The sequence below is a fragment of the Ambystoma mexicanum genome, chromosome 5p, assembly GCF_040938575.1.
Source record: "Ambystoma mexicanum isolate Mex_15411 chromosome 5p, UKY_AmexF1_1, whole genome shotgun sequence".
NCBI classification, from domain to species: domain Eukaryota; kingdom Metazoa; phylum Chordata; class Amphibia; order Caudata; family Ambystomatidae; genus Ambystoma; species Ambystoma mexicanum.
The window spans coordinates 488340623-488357260 of NC_090930.1; positions in this window are offsets into that span (position 1 = coordinate 488340623).

A 16638-nucleotide genomic window follows, 5' to 3' on the forward strand; every position below is an offset into this window, starting at 1 on the left:
GAGCAGCCAATGAACAGGAAAGATTCGAATGAAAAAGAATAGAAGATGATGAACAGGAAAGGATAAGAGAGAAAAGAATACAGAGGTGAAGGGATGAGGAGATACGAAGGGCATATGAACGAAGAGATATGAAAAAGAAAGAGGAAGACAGAGTGAGAGAAGAAGCGAGAAAGCACAGAGAAGTCGATGACGACATGGAACGCAAAAGAAGACAGAGAGCACGCCATCTCAATTATTTGGAAAGGGAAGTCAGAAATCGCAATCTGCAGGTAGCATGGGAAAACATAGAGGAATTTTTTCCTGAATCCGAGTCATTACCAGATACGTCTAGAGAAACGATCGATAAAGTATACCATGAAATGCAAGCCCAGAAAGAATCACAAGGGAAGGGAAAAAATTATAATTTCGAGAGCACTCAGTTCTATGACACGGAGGAAGCCTCCTGTAGCGCGAGACTTAAGGAGCTGTCTTTAGACAGACTAACATTAAATAGAGATGATGATGTGAGAAGCCGCATGAGTTGGGCACAAGAAGTATCAGACGAAGAAAGGGAAACCTTCCAGAGGGAAGAGAGAAGTGATGTATGTGGTCCAGAGAGATGTTCGCCTATAGATAAGGGATTAAGATGGTCAGATTTACAAATACCTATGTCTAAGGAACCAGAGCCACTGACACAGTCAGACCGACATAAGGGGCAACCCCACGGTCAGAGGCGGGAGTCCCCGCCTTATGTAAGAAGGTTACGATCATTGCCAGGCAGATGGCAATGTGGGAATATTACCCCGGCAGTAGATAGACAAATGATGAGAGATGAGAACGAGTTTGGGGCGTCACAATTCCCCTTGCTAGAAAAGGGAGGAGCTAGGCCACTCTACATACCATGGCCCCAAATGGACAGAGATAATTTAAGGTGAAAACTCCTGACTTTAACTTCCAGCGCCAGAAAATGGATGCAGTTTGAAAAAATGGCGGGAGGAAATACATTAGCTATAGGGGATATTAAAGGTCTTCTGATTTCCATACTTGGTGAGAGAGCTGATGACGTATGGACAAGGGCAGGTTTCCCTGGTGTGACTATAGTCAACACCATGAATGATGGAGCGCCATTTAAAAACTGCAGAGCAGCAATTTGGAAAGCACTACGAGTACGATATCTGGATGCGTCTCATATGGGAACTATAATGACAAGAAAGATGAAGGAAGGTGATGATCCGTTAGTTTACATTCAAAATTTCCAAGCTGTCTGGATGCTTAAGACTTGTGAGGCTTTGGGGAAATCTATACCTGTGTTATATCATATATTATGCCAAGGGCTGCCAGAGCAAGAACAGAAGCAGCTCAAAATATAAGGGGGTATGGAAGCTAAACCGTGATCGGAAATCCAGTTAACTATTGCACATTACTGCAGACTTCTGCAGGAAAAGAATTGCAAAAAGATGATACGCGAAAAGGTGAGGAAGCAAAATTGGTTCCGAAAAAACTGTCCAAGTACACCATTGAAGGGGCAATGTTAACTAACGTAGGTGGATCAAATTTGCAGCCGGCAGTGAACATGCAACAAGTAAATAACCAAAGACAGTTTGACCAGACAAATAGTGGATATGCTCCATGAGGAAGGGGATATCGAGGAAGACGTTGGCAAGGTAATCAAGGGAATTGGCAGAATAATCAGGGAGGTTTTCAGAATATGCAAAACAGTAATCAGAATATGTAATATGGGCAGATAGGGAGACCACTGCCTATATGTTGGACATGTGGAATGAAAGGGCACATGGCTCGTATGTGTAGAAGCCAAGGGATGGTGCAGAATGATCAGTTTTCAAGATGGGAATGCCAAATCCACCTGCATATTCGCAGCAGAGAGGAAGTGGGTTTGTGCAAAATCAAACAGTGCAGCAGCAAGCGCTGAGAGTGCAGCAAGGCTTGCAATCACAGCAAATGGCATGTAACCAACCGCAAGGACAATCGGAGCAATCTCCTATGCAACTTCAGCAGAACACAAACACAGAACCGCCAAAGACTTATAGAATAGGGGGTGTCACTGTTGATGGAGGAAATCCATTCATGAAAGATGGAGTGAGACTGTATCTGCAATAGGACAGCTCACTGGGAGACCTGATGTGTTCAGTCCTACCTATAATGCCGAATTCTCATCAGGAACCAAGGATAGATGTAAATATAGGCGGCAAAGATTTTTCGTTCTTTGTGGACACGGGTGCAATGCGCTCATGTATACGTGAGGGCAACATTTTTAATGTCTGGCAATGTGATGACTACTCAGGGCTTTTCTGGAGCAACAAGTTGTGTTCCTTTCACATAAGAATTACCATATCTCTATAGGAGAATGCAATATGAAGGTGCCATTGCTTTATTCGAGGCAAACACCTGTCAACATTTTAGGATGAGATTTGATGACAAAATTGAATATGACCATTTCGTTTACAGACGGAAGCATAATATGCTCAACACCGGGAATGCATTATTTAAATGTGTGCAAAATGATCATGGCATTCGCAGAACAGATAGCTCATGGGGCGATACCGCTCGAACCCAAGGTGTTCTATTATGGGATTCGCATTCTGTTGACAAGGCTACCAGGTCTTGTGGGTAGACCATAAGAATACCAGATGAGTTTCCCTTTAGATCTCAGATACCCATGGATGAATAGGAGGGGCACATTTTTCCCTTAGACATAGAAGCAGCTATAGTCGGAGGAAATATGGCTTTACTCGATGCAACTGATGATAAGGGTAGACGATGCAGCACAATAACTGCCATTGAAGAAGGCTGCAGAGTGACAGATGTCACTGATGAGGAATTGTTTGGAGATTACCAATCTGATGATTTTGTGATATTCGAAATGTGCATTACTTATTGAGTAAAGGCAATCAAGAGAGAAGTTCCGCAGAGAATGATGCTAGCACAGAAGCATCCTGAATATTTTGATGAAGATATGGCGAAAGTGCCAGTTTCATTATGGACCACTTGCCCCTATGACGTAGGCTTGCTGAAAGGGGTTGAGGAAGTGAAGAATAAATTGAAACCAGGAACAATTTTACCTCGAGCATGACAATATCCCATGTCTCGAGAGGCAGATGAAAGCATTTTCAAGACAATTTCTGCCATGATGGAGCAAGGTATCTTAGTGACATCTGAGTCACCATGTAATACGTCAGTTACCCCGTGAAAAAAAGTAAGGGGCTGTTGTGGCGTTTATTCCAGGACCTTTGCCAAATAAACCAAATTGTAGAGGCCGAGTTCCCTTTAGTCCCGAACACATCTACAATTCTATGTAATATACCTGTTGATGCACGATATTTCATGTTGATTGACTTGAAAAATGAGTTTTTCTCAATCCCATTGCACACAGACTCACAAGATTTGACTTTGTTTACCTTCAGATAAGTTTGCCTGAAAAGCACCAGGCTGCCCCAGGGGTACTGTGAGTCCCCATCGATGAACTTAAGCAATATTGCTTTAGAAAGCATTGTGCTGCAATACTTAGATGACATTTTAGTTTGCAGCACCACAGAGGAAGAGTGCAGATGTGATTCTGTTCAGCTGATGATTATACTTGCTGACAAAGGATATAAAGTTGACAAAGAAAAGTTACAGTATTGTCAACAATAAGTGTTGTACATAGGCCAATTCATTTTGCATGAGGGAAAGAAGGTTACCCCTGAAAGAGCTGAGGCCATTTTAAAAATAGCTAAGCCACACATGATAAAACAGATGCAATGTTTTCTGGTACTATGTAATTATGTCAGAGCATGGGTCTTTGACTACAGCTCGTATACAAGGCCTCTCTTACAGGCATTAACGAAAGCACAGACAACGCATGAAATAATTGTGTGGACTGAGGAAATGGAAGAAGGGTTTGATGAATTGAAAAAAGCAATCTGTACAGCCCCAGTTCTAGGGATCCCCAATTATGCAGAGGAATTATTTTTATTCTTGCATACAGATGGTATTTTTTATGACAGCAGTACTCACACAGAGAACCACATTGGGGTACAAGCCCCTTGCATATTACAGTGGAATCTTAGACCCAGTAATGAGAGGTCACTTTCCATGCGAACAAAGTTTGGCAGCCGCTGCATTTGCCATGGAAAAGGCTACAAGCAAAGTGATGGGATTTTCTATGATTTTATTCGTTGAACATGCACCATTTGCCATTTTGGAAAAACCGAAAGGCGCATTGACTTCTCAAAGAGCTTCTGCCTATGAGGTAGTCATATCAAATCCAGCGATTAAAATAGCTGGATGTAAAATAGTTAACCCAGCTATGTTTATAGCGGAGCCAATCACAGAAGGAGAGCCCATACACGATTGCCCAAATTATGAAGAGTTCTATGATGAAATCCCTAGAGCAAAGGAGAATGCACTCGCAGGGAGAGAGATTGTTTTCATTGACGGGTCTTCGAGAATTGATCAAAATTATGGACAAAGATACACAGGTGCCGCTGTGGTGAAACATCTGGCAAATGGAGAATTTCGAGTGCTCGTTAGTACTCGATTGCCATCTCATTATTCAGCGCAAGCTGCAGAATTATTGGTGTTGATACTCGCGATCGAGAATCACACAGACCAGGAAGTAACAGTGTACAGCGACTCCGCCTATGTGACGTCAACGGTTCATGCAGGATTAGCGTGCTGGAAAAGGAGAGGCTACCTCTGAGCGGACAGCACGCCAGTGCATCATGCAGCCTTATTGGACAGGCTTATGAAGGCACTACAACTCCCGGTGGGCATACTAGTCATTAAATGGGCAGCTCACACGAAAGTGACAGATTTTATCTGGTGTGTAAACCAAGCAGCAGACGCTGAAGCAAAGCGCACAGCAAATACAGATACAGGGATGATGAATATTGAGACCACTGATGTGAATGAAAGGATGAATTTGATGATGACTGAGGTGAAGGATATAATCATATGCCTAAAACACAGATAAAGGAGCTCCAAGGGGAGCTATGTTCATAGCGGAGCCAATCACAGGAGGAGAGCCCATACATGATTGCGCAAATTATGAAGAGTTCTATGATGAAATCTCTAGAGTAAAGGAGAATGCACTCGCAGGGGGAGAGATTGTTTTCATTGACGGGTCTGCGGGAATCGATCACAATTATGGACAAAGATACACAGGTGCTGCTGTGGTGAAACATCTGGCAAATGGAGAATTTCGAGTGCTCGTTAGTACTCGATTGCCATCTCATTATTCAGCACAAGTTGCAGAATTATTGGTGTTGATACTCGCGATCGAGAATCACACAGACCAAGAAGTAACAGTGTACAGCGACTCCGCCTATGTGACGTTGACGGTTCATGCAGGATTAGCGTTCTGGAAAAGGAGAGGCTACCTCAAAGCAGACAGCACGCCAGTGCAGCATGCAGCTTTATTGGAGAGGCTTATTAAGGCACTACAACTCCCAGTGGGCATAGCAGTCATTAAATGCGCAGCTCACACGAAAGGGGCAGATTTTATCTGGTGTGTAAATCAAGCAGAAGATGCTGAAGCCAAGCGCACAGCAAATACAGATACAGGGATAATGAATATTGAGACCACTGATGTGAATGAAAGGATGAATGTGATGATGACTGAGGTTGAAGGATATAATCATATGCCTAAAACACAGATAAAGGAGCTCCACGTGGAGGCACCGCAAGAGGAAAATAATTTGTAGAAGCCAAGAGGGTGTCCTTTAAACCCCTCTGAAGCATTGTGGCAACAAGACAGCACTGGTAAACCAGTGATGCCTATAGCCTTATTAAGAGTGGCGCTTGAACAGCTACACTACCTAGCGCATACAACTAGGGAGAATCGTGCTGTAATTATTGCTGAAGAATGGTTTGTGCCGAACCTAATGGAACATGTTGTATTTTTTATTTTTTATGGTAAATTGTGTTGTTTGCCAACAATTCACGGCTGGGCATACACTGTGCATAGTGAGGGGAGTCATTCCAAGACCCAATGGCCCTTTTCAGCACTTGCATATCGACTATGTCGACATCATACACGTTTGCAATGGATATAGATATTTGCTTGTTGTTGTGTGTCCTTTTTCTAGATGGATAGAAGCAGGTCCATGCACACACACAGACTCTACCTGTGCAGCCAAATTTATAGTGCGAGAAATGTATCCTAGATGGGGAGTGTGTGAGGTAATGAGATCGGATAATGGACCTCACTTTGGTAATACAGTTTTCAAGCAGATCAGCTTGTTGCTTGGTATAAATAACACGTTTTCTTCGGCTTTTCATCCGCAAGGAAATGGGATCTGTGAAAAGCTCAACGGCCTGTTAAAAGAAAGAATAGCCAGTTGAAGCTTACTCTGACGAAATGGCGGATGCATTGCCTACCACTGTCATTATATGCATTGAGGAACCAACCAGGTTCTGACCACCATTTTACGCCTCACAAAATTGTGACAGGAAGGCGAATGAGAATACCCCTAATGCCTCCATCCCGAGTTAGAAGTGATGCTCAGCCAACATCAGAAGTTTTAAGATTGAAATAGCAAAACTATTTGAACTGTATGACTTCCGGTTTTTCGGTAATTTCAGGACAGTTACAGAGACAAGGGTGTGGGGCAGTACAGAACACAGAAGGAGATGCTTCAGCAACCCAACCTCTGGAATTTCACATTCCCAAACTTTACCCCGGAGATGCGGTCCTAGTTCGTAACTACATAAGGAAAAGTTGCGACGAGCCCAGGTTCAACAGCCCTTTTGTCGTTGAGGACGGTACGCCATCAGCTGTCAAATTACAGGGTAGGAATGCTTAGATATTCTTGGGAGATATCGAAATCTACTCCAGAGAAACCCCTGTGCCTACACCCCTCCGCGAGGAAGCTACAATCATCGGGGAAGAACCACACCATGTGCAGATGAGATCTAAGTGGAAAGTGTAAAGAACCTTTTCGTTGGAATGTGGCTTGATTTTGGACAATCCCTTTTGAGCTATAAATAAATGGGTCCAAGGACACATTCAAACACTCTGTGCATCCTAGTTGCTGGGTTAAGGGATAATCTGCATTCCTAAAGCCACAGTAGCTTATTGACTTTGGACTGAGGCATCCTTAAGCCTTGATAAGAATAAGAATATGCCAGATTCTCATCGTGGATACAGCAATTGGAAGGGGGTACAATACCCTGATTCCTTCCACACAGAGTTCTTGTTTGGTTCTACTCATGGTGTTACCCAGTGATGACCTTTCTAGGCACGTACTTATGTATTTTGAGCTGGTGTTACGTTCTTATCCGACACTGGTGGGGAGAATTTGCCATATTCCAGCTTACATTCAAGATCCTGACAATGAGAAAATAATAATAAGATTGCTCACAGTCATTGCAGAACAATTCTTGAAGTTACCAGAGTACAGTGAGAAAAGCACAGATGCCCCTATCAGACGAAGCAGCTCATAGACTGGTCAGTGTGGTGTTCTTTCGGCTAATTGAAGAATATCCACACACATTCCTTAGAGATCCAAGAAACGTTGCAAACTTCAATGTAATCCTCTGAAGTATTATTATCCAGCTGAGCATCTATTCTGAAAGAAATCACAGAGTGGTGTAGAAACTTTCCTCCAAGGGACAGATCGAGGAAGTGAATAAAAGACAAAACTTTTTGTTCATGCTGACAGGGAAGCTACATGTCATCTGGACTGAAGAAGATTTGAGGCATCGATTGGGAGCTGATATATGAAGCAGAGCCTGTCGAAACTTGCAGAGGTAATTTTTCTTCACGATAAAGGAATATTTGCATCCCGACTGGTGAATAAACTGGTTCCAGAGAGAGAGAGATAAAGTCATTTCTTAAGTATCCAAAAAGCAGATAATGATCGAGGGCGAATGCTGAATGAAGACAACAGCTTCCGGAAAGCAATCTAAAAATGCACAGCCATTAAAGTTTGTTTTTCCTTCCTTAGCATCAAATGATCAAGATGGCGAATTTCAACAGTAATGTTGTGTTGCCCCATGAGAACAGACGCACAAATTGTCCAAGATGCAAATGTTGCAAAGTTACATACCTTTGTGTCATTTACACATGCATTATAGTCATACTCATATTGCTTTCACTGACAGTGAGAACTGCATTTTATATAGAATAACATTGGGGCCAAGACTCCTGTATAGGTTTCTGAGCAGAAGGAAAGGGTGAGCGTGGCAACTACAAGGCAGCCTAGACCCTACATAGTTATTCCTGTCCCATCAAAAGATGGGAGGATACCTGAGCTTGTAATGGATGTTGTTAGTAATCAATCACACACAACACTTGTTTCAGAAAATGCTTTTAAATGCCGGAAACAGAGTCAGCAGATCAGGCAAGGTAAGGGGTTGACGAAGGTTGGGCTTTCACAAAGAATACATGCAGACACACCTGGTCCAGTGACAAGAGGCCCAAGCACAAGTGCCAAAGAAAAGTCACATGTAGAGATTACAGTAGAAACTTTATGGCCATCATTAGCTGCTGCTAGAACAATACAGATGGATAGAGAAAGACTTGTTGAATTTTCTTTTACACAGGGAACCCAGACGGATGTTCCTGCAAACAAACCAGCCAGAAGAAGCTATGTTGATTTCATTTAGAGACGTAGTCATAGAAAATGACATGAAGAGTTAGAGAACCATGAGAAGCATCCAAGAAGATAATTATGAGCTGAATGATAATCTGGACAGCACAGCACACTTGGGAAACAACAAATGGTACCAAGACTTGAAAGAAGTTGGAAGAAGGACGTCAGATAAAGAATGCTATGTATGTGCACTTCTGCCATACAGTATGGGGAAGTCGAAGATCTTCATAGCTATTGAAATAGATGTCCTAACTGCACACTGCATAGTGCACCTAGCGTTCTGTAGTACAAGAGGCCAGTTCATGGGTCGAACAGCCTCTCTTAAATGGGAAACTGAATGGACAGATCCAAATGAAGATGACTATGTTTAAGCTATAAAGACAAGAAACAATGCCACGACAAAGAATCTTGTGATCAGATACGAGAAACCTGGAGTAAAAGGAACTAGAATAAGAAGAGAATTAAATCAAAAACTGATAGTTCCAGGAAAATCTGCAGAAGACATCCATAGATGGAAACACAGAGGCCAGATGCAGATTTGGGGAACTGTTCTATCACCAGATTGTAGGGAAGAAGGAGTAGTACTCTGCAGACACTGGGTAATAATGGGTCAATACCAACCAACAACCGAGAATGCACACATGTTGTGTAAACCATAAGGGCCAAAACTTGCTAAATTACTGACATGGGGCGAAGACAGAGGAGGACTCCTGCAGATAGTACCATTTGAAAGCTCTAAATTGTGCTTCAGGAATAATGGTGCAAGACAAATGGGGGATAATCAGAACTGTGGATGAATCTTGCTTGGATTCTCTGTGATCAAGAAAATAATCTCACAGTTTGTTTGTTTGTTTGTTTGTTTGTTTATTATTTATACAGCGCGCCACACCCTGGGGATTCTGGACACTATGCAAGACATCTTAGGATACATAAATACAAAAGCAGGGAAAGTTAACACAGAGTATCTTATAGACGGTAATCGAAGCAATGTAATAACATGATAGTATACTCTAGTGGCAGGAGGAGCAGGAGACAAAGCGTTCATAGATACATATGTGAAAGAGAGAGGTTATGCAGACAGGCCAATAACAGGTTAGTGTCATCAGGTTACTAAACATTTAGTTTGTAGACTCAATTTTTGGTGCTAGACCTGAAACTGTATAGGTAAGGGTCAGTGCGTAAATTCAGTGGGAGAGTATTCCATGCAAGGGCTGCTTAAACTGGGAAGCTAGAACCTCCGACTATTTTTAGGTTAAAACTCAGTTAGATAATGCAGCAGGCGTTGGCTGATCTTGTGGGTCTAGAGGAGGTTTTTAGTGCAATTTTGTCCATAAGGTATTTGGGGCAGCATTGTGCAGGCATTTATGGGAGATAGAAACAAGTTTAAAGTAGATTCTATCCTGAATAGAAAGCCATTTATGACTTCTTCATGTTGAAGATATGTGGTCTTTTCTTGGGATACTCAAGGCAGTTCTTAGAGTGTTATTTTGCAGGATTTGAAGTTTGTTTAGTACTTGTTTATTGGCACCTGCATACAGGGCATTGCAGTAATCAAGTTTGGACAGGATTAATGCTCGTTCCAGGATCATGCGGCTGTCAGTGGAGAGATAGTTTTTGCATGCATGAATCAGTTTGCAAGTATAGACCGTAGCCGTGGCTTTTGCTTGTTTCTTGAGGTTTAGGGCCGAGCCAAGATGGAAGCCTAAGGTTTTAGTTTCCTTGGCTGTGGTGATCAGGTTCCGGTCTATATTGAACGAGGTGTATTTAGGGTTGAGTTTTGTTAGATAGATAGGGGCACCAAGAATGAGAATTTCAGTCTTGTCGTGATTCAGGCACTGGCTGTGGGTGGCCATCCATGCCTGAATGATTAGGTAGATTTTGTTTATTAGGACATTATCCATGTTGTAGTTGCCAGATAGTGGGATAAATATCTGGGTGTCATCTGCATAGTTAGTGTAGATGACAACCAAACGGTCCAGGATGTCGAATAAAGTTACATTGTATAGTGTAGGGGAGACACAGGAGCCTTCAGGAACTCCACAGGTAATTGGGGTAGGGTCGGCAAAGAGTAGTGCACATTGTCTATTGTCTTTTATTAAGTCTATTTGTGTTTTTAGATATAGTAACGCTGTTTCGGTCCCATGCAAGGGTCTAAAACCAGATTGTCTGAGCCCAAGGAGTTTGTTGATCTCTAGGTAAGACTGAATTTGGAGGTAGGCTGCCTTGTCGATGATTTTGAGGAGGAATGGGACTGTAGTTATGTGCCTGTAATTGGTTGAAATAGTGGGGTCAAGGAGGCTTTTTTAAGCAGTGGTAATACCCAGGCGTCTTTTAGGTTTTGTAGGGACCTGGCATGATTTAAAGGAGGAGTTTATAAGCCGGGTGATGAAGGGGGTGAAATCTCTAGCTGCATCTTTTATAATTTGGGCAGGGCAGATGTCGCCTTGGCAACGTGAAGGTTTCAGAGAGTTTATGATTTTAGAGACCTAAGTAGTAGTGACTTGGGCAAATTTGAATTCAGGTATGGTATTTAAAAGGGAAGTGCTGTCTTGGTTCTGATCAGTGTCAGTGCTGTTAATGTTGAGTCTCTTGGAAGCAATTTTCTTTTGGAGGTTGGTGATTTTATTCGTAAAGGCATTTTGGATACTGGTGCACCAATCTTGTTTTTTGCGTGTGAGTCGTCAGGAGCTATAGGTGATTCTAATTCCCATAGGATTCCAAATAGTTCCTTAAAACTGGAACTAGCATTTTGGATCCTGTCATTGTAAGTTTCCTGTTTAGTTTTTAGTATCTATGCTTTGTAGCGAGGAGAGATTTCTGTGACTATGTCTTTGTTCTCCTTAGATGGAAGGTTTTTCCAGGTAACCTCACATTTCCTTTTTTCTGACCTCAAGGCTTTCAGTTGTGGTGTATGCCAGGTATTGAGGTGGTCTTTAGGTTTGCTATTACAGAGCAATGGTTTCTAGGGCCCTAGTCATGGTATTGTTAAAAAGCTCTATTAATTCCTCAGGTTCTTCTGAATTGTTAGCGTTTAGTATCGGGATCAGCAGAGCAGTTCGTTTTTCAGCTGTAATGTTATGCTTGTTTCTAGTGAGTAGTGGAGGCGCAATGGCCTTAGATTTAGGGGCTGCACGGTTAGCATTAATGGTGAATGAGATGAGGGAGTGGTCAGTCCAGGATTGTGGTTCAATGGAGGTAATTGCAGTGTCACAGTTATGGTCTGCCAGCCAATCCAGCGTTCAACCTTTTGAGTGAGTGGGTTGGTTAATTCTCTGTGTGAAGTTCAATTAATTTAGGGAGTCTTCCAGGGATTTTGCGGACTGGTCATTTGGGTCAGATAGACCTAGGTTAAAGTCACCATGTATTATGATTTGAGACTTTGGTTTAGTGCTATCAGAAAGCACTGTGATAATATCCTCCTCAAAGTCTCATAGGGGGCCAGGAGGTCTGTATATGAGGTGGATGGTAAGTGTGCTAGTGTGGGAGGTTGCTATTTTAACTGTGAGCAGTTCGCATGATTTGAGTGACAGAGTAGTTGAAGGTCTGAGTGCCAAGTTAGATCGAGCTATGAAGGCCACCCCTCCGCCCTTACCTGTATTCTCGGGTAATAGTGTAAGAGTCTGGGATGGCTAGCATAAGAGATGGTCCTGCAGCGGCATGGAGCCAGTTCTCTGATACTGCTAGGAAATCAACATTATTGTCCTTGATTAAGTCGGCTATGTCAGTTGCATGTGCAACTATGGTTCTGGCATTAATAAGCGCACCTTTTATCAGCGAGGGTTTGGACTGAACTGGAGGGTGAGGTAGATTCAGTGGGGCCAACAAGGCTAATGGTTTATTGCCCTTAGGTTTCAGTTTTTTTGGTAACAGGCAGGTGGTAGTGAGGCAGGGTAAGCTCCGCGTGGAGCGGGGGTGGCGTGTTTTTGCTAGGTGGGTTTTCTTGGTAGATGTTGACTAGAGGAGCAACTATAGTAAACCTTGAGGCAAGTCTTGTATTTCTATGTATGCCACGGCAAGGCTGATTAGGGGTCGGCTTGGTGGCATACTGCTCAATACATTGCGCAGGGGTGAGTGTGGAGGGGCCACTATAGCTGCTAGGCAATTTGGCTGTTTGGCAATTTTTCACATTAGCCATCAATTTAGGTAGGAATGGGGTAGGTTTAATGTAGTCTGAGATCAAGGTAACTTGTAGCGGTGGGAGGAAAGGTGTGGGTTAAGCCTTACAATGGAGAGAAATTTTCATGGTGAAGGAGGAGTAGGTAATATGGCAGGCAAGTGTTGTCCAAGTAGTAAAGGGAGTCTTATTAGTATTGTAATGATAAGCAAATGGATAATCATAATGAGGTTACATCTTACAATTATATCATAGTGCTGGTTTTAAGCGCAGGATGCGGCACCGTAGGTTTAGTGCTAAATGTCCTATAGGGTACAAGGCGAAGCTATAGCAGGGCTACAGGGTAGTTGTCAGATAGGGTAAAATGTATGCTCCCCCTACAGTGAGTCCAAAGGTTATGGTGTAAATAATAAAACAATTATTGATTCCATACCAACATTAGACACCAAGATAAGTTGTAACAAGTATTAGTGTCTTTAACTCTAAGGCAAGCAGCACATTCATTAGGTCTAAAACGAAGCAATGGGCAATCGGTGTAAGAGAAGTGATAAAAACAGTATGAATGCCGGTAAACACAGTGCCTTATAGTTGTAGATAGCGTAGGCACAGTAATAATAAACAGGCATTAAGTACTGAGTACGATTTCTACTTATGAAGCAGGGTATTAGGCTTAGAGGGCTACATGCAGTTTGTCAATCCGCTACAGAGAACTTGTAATATAAGGCCAATATTCATTACTTGCATCAGGATACTACTAATGTAAAAGGCAGTAAGTGTTAAGCTTTACAGGTTAAATGTGCCAAATTACTTGTGCAGTATAGACAATATTAAACACAGGCAGCAGTGTTTACATTGAGGTTCATTCGCGCAGTAGTTTTAGAGAGCTCAGCTGAAGGAATCGCGATAGAGAATGTCCGTGGCAATCTTTCGTAAGATTTCCGGCGTAGTTGTTATCAGCTGGTAAGGTCTATATAGGTAGTTTTAGCTATGCCATTTCTTCCCTTCAGGCGTGTCGTAATGCTAATGGAGTGCTAGAGTCAGGTTTGCTCTTTTGAAGGGACGGCGACCAGGATAATAGGCTGTGCCGAAGTTCAGTATGCTAGCAAAGTTAATGAGAGAAAGAGGGGCAGTTGCAGAGTACTTTTAGTGGGTTAGGCGTTCGTTACACTAGTACAGTACGAGGTCGTGTGTGGGTTTCAATTAGTATAGATGGACAATGTCTGAATCCTAAGGGTGGAGGCAGGATGTGAGATCAAATATATGCAGTGTTATGAGGTTCCTACCTTGCGGCGCCACAATGGGAAGGGATTTGGCCCCACATGCGCCACCGTGTCCAAACAGGAGCAAAACAGGCGCTTATCTCTTTGGCGCTTTGCTCGTAGTGCGCCAGCTTCCGCCTGCCGGCGGATGTTCTTTGTTTAAAAGGCTGCTGTTGCCAGGCAGCACGTAAACAATAATATCATGCAGCCATTTTGGGAAGGCATCCGAGGCATATGTGGAAGTGCAAGAAGACAGCAAAGAAAGCCATAGGGATGAAGATCATGATTGATGTTGAACCAGGATGGAAGCCAAAAGATCTGACTGATGAAGAAGTCAGATACTTTGTGAAGGTCAGTATCCATGCACCTGAGGGAAGGAAGTTCCTGTATCCAAAGGGCCATAAAAAGTATGGGGGAAGATGGATCTATTGCAGTCCAAGTGGACAGTGCATGCTCATGACATGGAACAAGGATGAACATGAGAAATCAGCTGGATGCTTGAAGGGAGTCATAAAGATATGGATCCCTAAGAAGCAGTTCTGCAGACCAGAATGTCTAGATGTAAAAGATGATGTGAGCGTGGTCGATGAATCCGCCAGACGGGGGACTGTAGAGGAGGAGCCAATTACCCCCACTCCAACTGTCCTGGCTACATTTCCTGAAAAGTATGAACCAAAGTATGTGACGTACACTGAACAATTAAACTAGCAAAGAGAAGAGCGAGGACTTTGTGCAGTACCCATAAGAATACCTATACCTAAGAGAATATGGGAGGTAAAGTACCTATTGAGGAAACCATACCTGCATACAAGACAATCTGATGGCCATTTAAACAAGATTCCTGAAGAAGCAGAGAAACTAAATGGCAAAGATTAATGGTGACGTCATATAAAGTGAATCGACACCCATATAGAAAGATAACCAGACCAGAGAGGCAGACGATTTATAACAACAAAGAAGCACCACGGATCGTGACATCTTGGGATCAAGATGAAGAGACTTATGCAACAAACCTGAGGAAGATACTTAGTTTAAACGTGTACGGATGCAATGAAATGCAAGCAGGAAAGCAATCATGAAGCTAGCCACATGCTTTTGAATAGATTAGACAGCGCAAGCACCAGAATATATATACACATATATACCTCTATAAGAACCTATGGACAAGTAAGGATGGATGTTTCCTCTACGTATATAAGCAGTACTGAACAAGCAAGAAGGCCTCATTTCAGTGTCGCAGTTAAGAAAAGCAATTGAATTAAACAGAATAAAAGTTCAACTAAGGAGTTCACTGAGCCAAGAACGCCAAGGTCTTATCAAACTGGAATTGGCTGACATTGGATACAATGAACGTGAAAGTACAGAAGCTCCTGTTCAGAGAGGTCAAGCAAAAAAAAAAGACGTCAGAGGACTATTGAAGAATAAAATCAAATACAAGACAAGTCTCAATTTCATAGTGTCCAGTCACGTGATGGAAGGAAGTTGGACGAACAAGATGATCACACCTACGCACGGAGACTGTCTGGTGCCCATGCTCCTTAAAAATTTGCAGAGAACAGTACAAATTCAAGGCCAACTTCAAGGCACTAATTGACACTGGACCATTGAGGTGATGATGGATGATATGACTAATTGGTGGGAAACTGGTATTAAGACGAGCTCACCCGCACCTGATTGTTCAGCCTGGTGCTGCTAACGTAGGTGGAAAAGTACTGACGGGGTTTAGAAGCCAACCAATTGTAGGGGACGACGTAGTTGGGGGTCCTATAGCTTGTGTAGCCAATGGGACATTGTACATTTAGTGATGTTCATAGTGGCCATTTTTAGGGGAGGGCTTAGTTGCCCCACCTGATGTTAATTATCCTACCACCTTCTTTCGTTACTCCACATAGAGATAGAGCTTATACTTAGTTATTCACTTAGAATCAATCTCACCTCCCGTTGGGTTTGTGTAGTTTGCCATGTAGGATGACGTTGGTAATGACGCAGGTCAAAATGTCAGTGATGACCAGTTATGGGTTTAAGAACCACATTTTTTATGAAGTAAATAGAGTTAGAGTATCGAGCGATGGCTGATGTTCGTTGTACTCCCTGTTTTAGATACTTGACATTAAAACAGACGAACATTGCCAAACTATTTGCATCGTCTTGATTATTGATGTATTAATAAAATCTGCATCCGCATCCGTCTCCAGGGTATTGCTTCTCATCTTAAAGGGCTGTTTGGGAACACCCAGCTCAGAGCTATTTGGCCAAAGCCTGAGGTTAGGTCAAATGTACTGAATTACTTGGATGAACCACGTTTATCCACCAGCTCATCTTTCCTAGGTAAAGGATGGGCATCAGTCGTGGTGACTGCATTAAGGGATCTATAGTCCACACAGAATCTCAACTCTTTGGATCCTGCCTTTGGTACTAGCCCAACTGGGCTAGACCATGGACTTGTAGATGGCTCTATTACCCCAGGATCAAGCATCTTGTTGACCTCTTCCTTTATGTGGGTTCTTACATGGTCTGACATTCTGTATCCTCTGCTTCTAACAGGTAAACAGTCACCAGTGAGAGCAGGTTAAGAGTTTGTTAGGAGCACCAGGAACCGTGGGTAGCTGCGCCTACAGTCACTGTTATTGGGGTGCACTAGCAGCCAGTTAGCAGAAACACAAAAAGGCCTGTGCTCGTGGTGCCTGTTGTA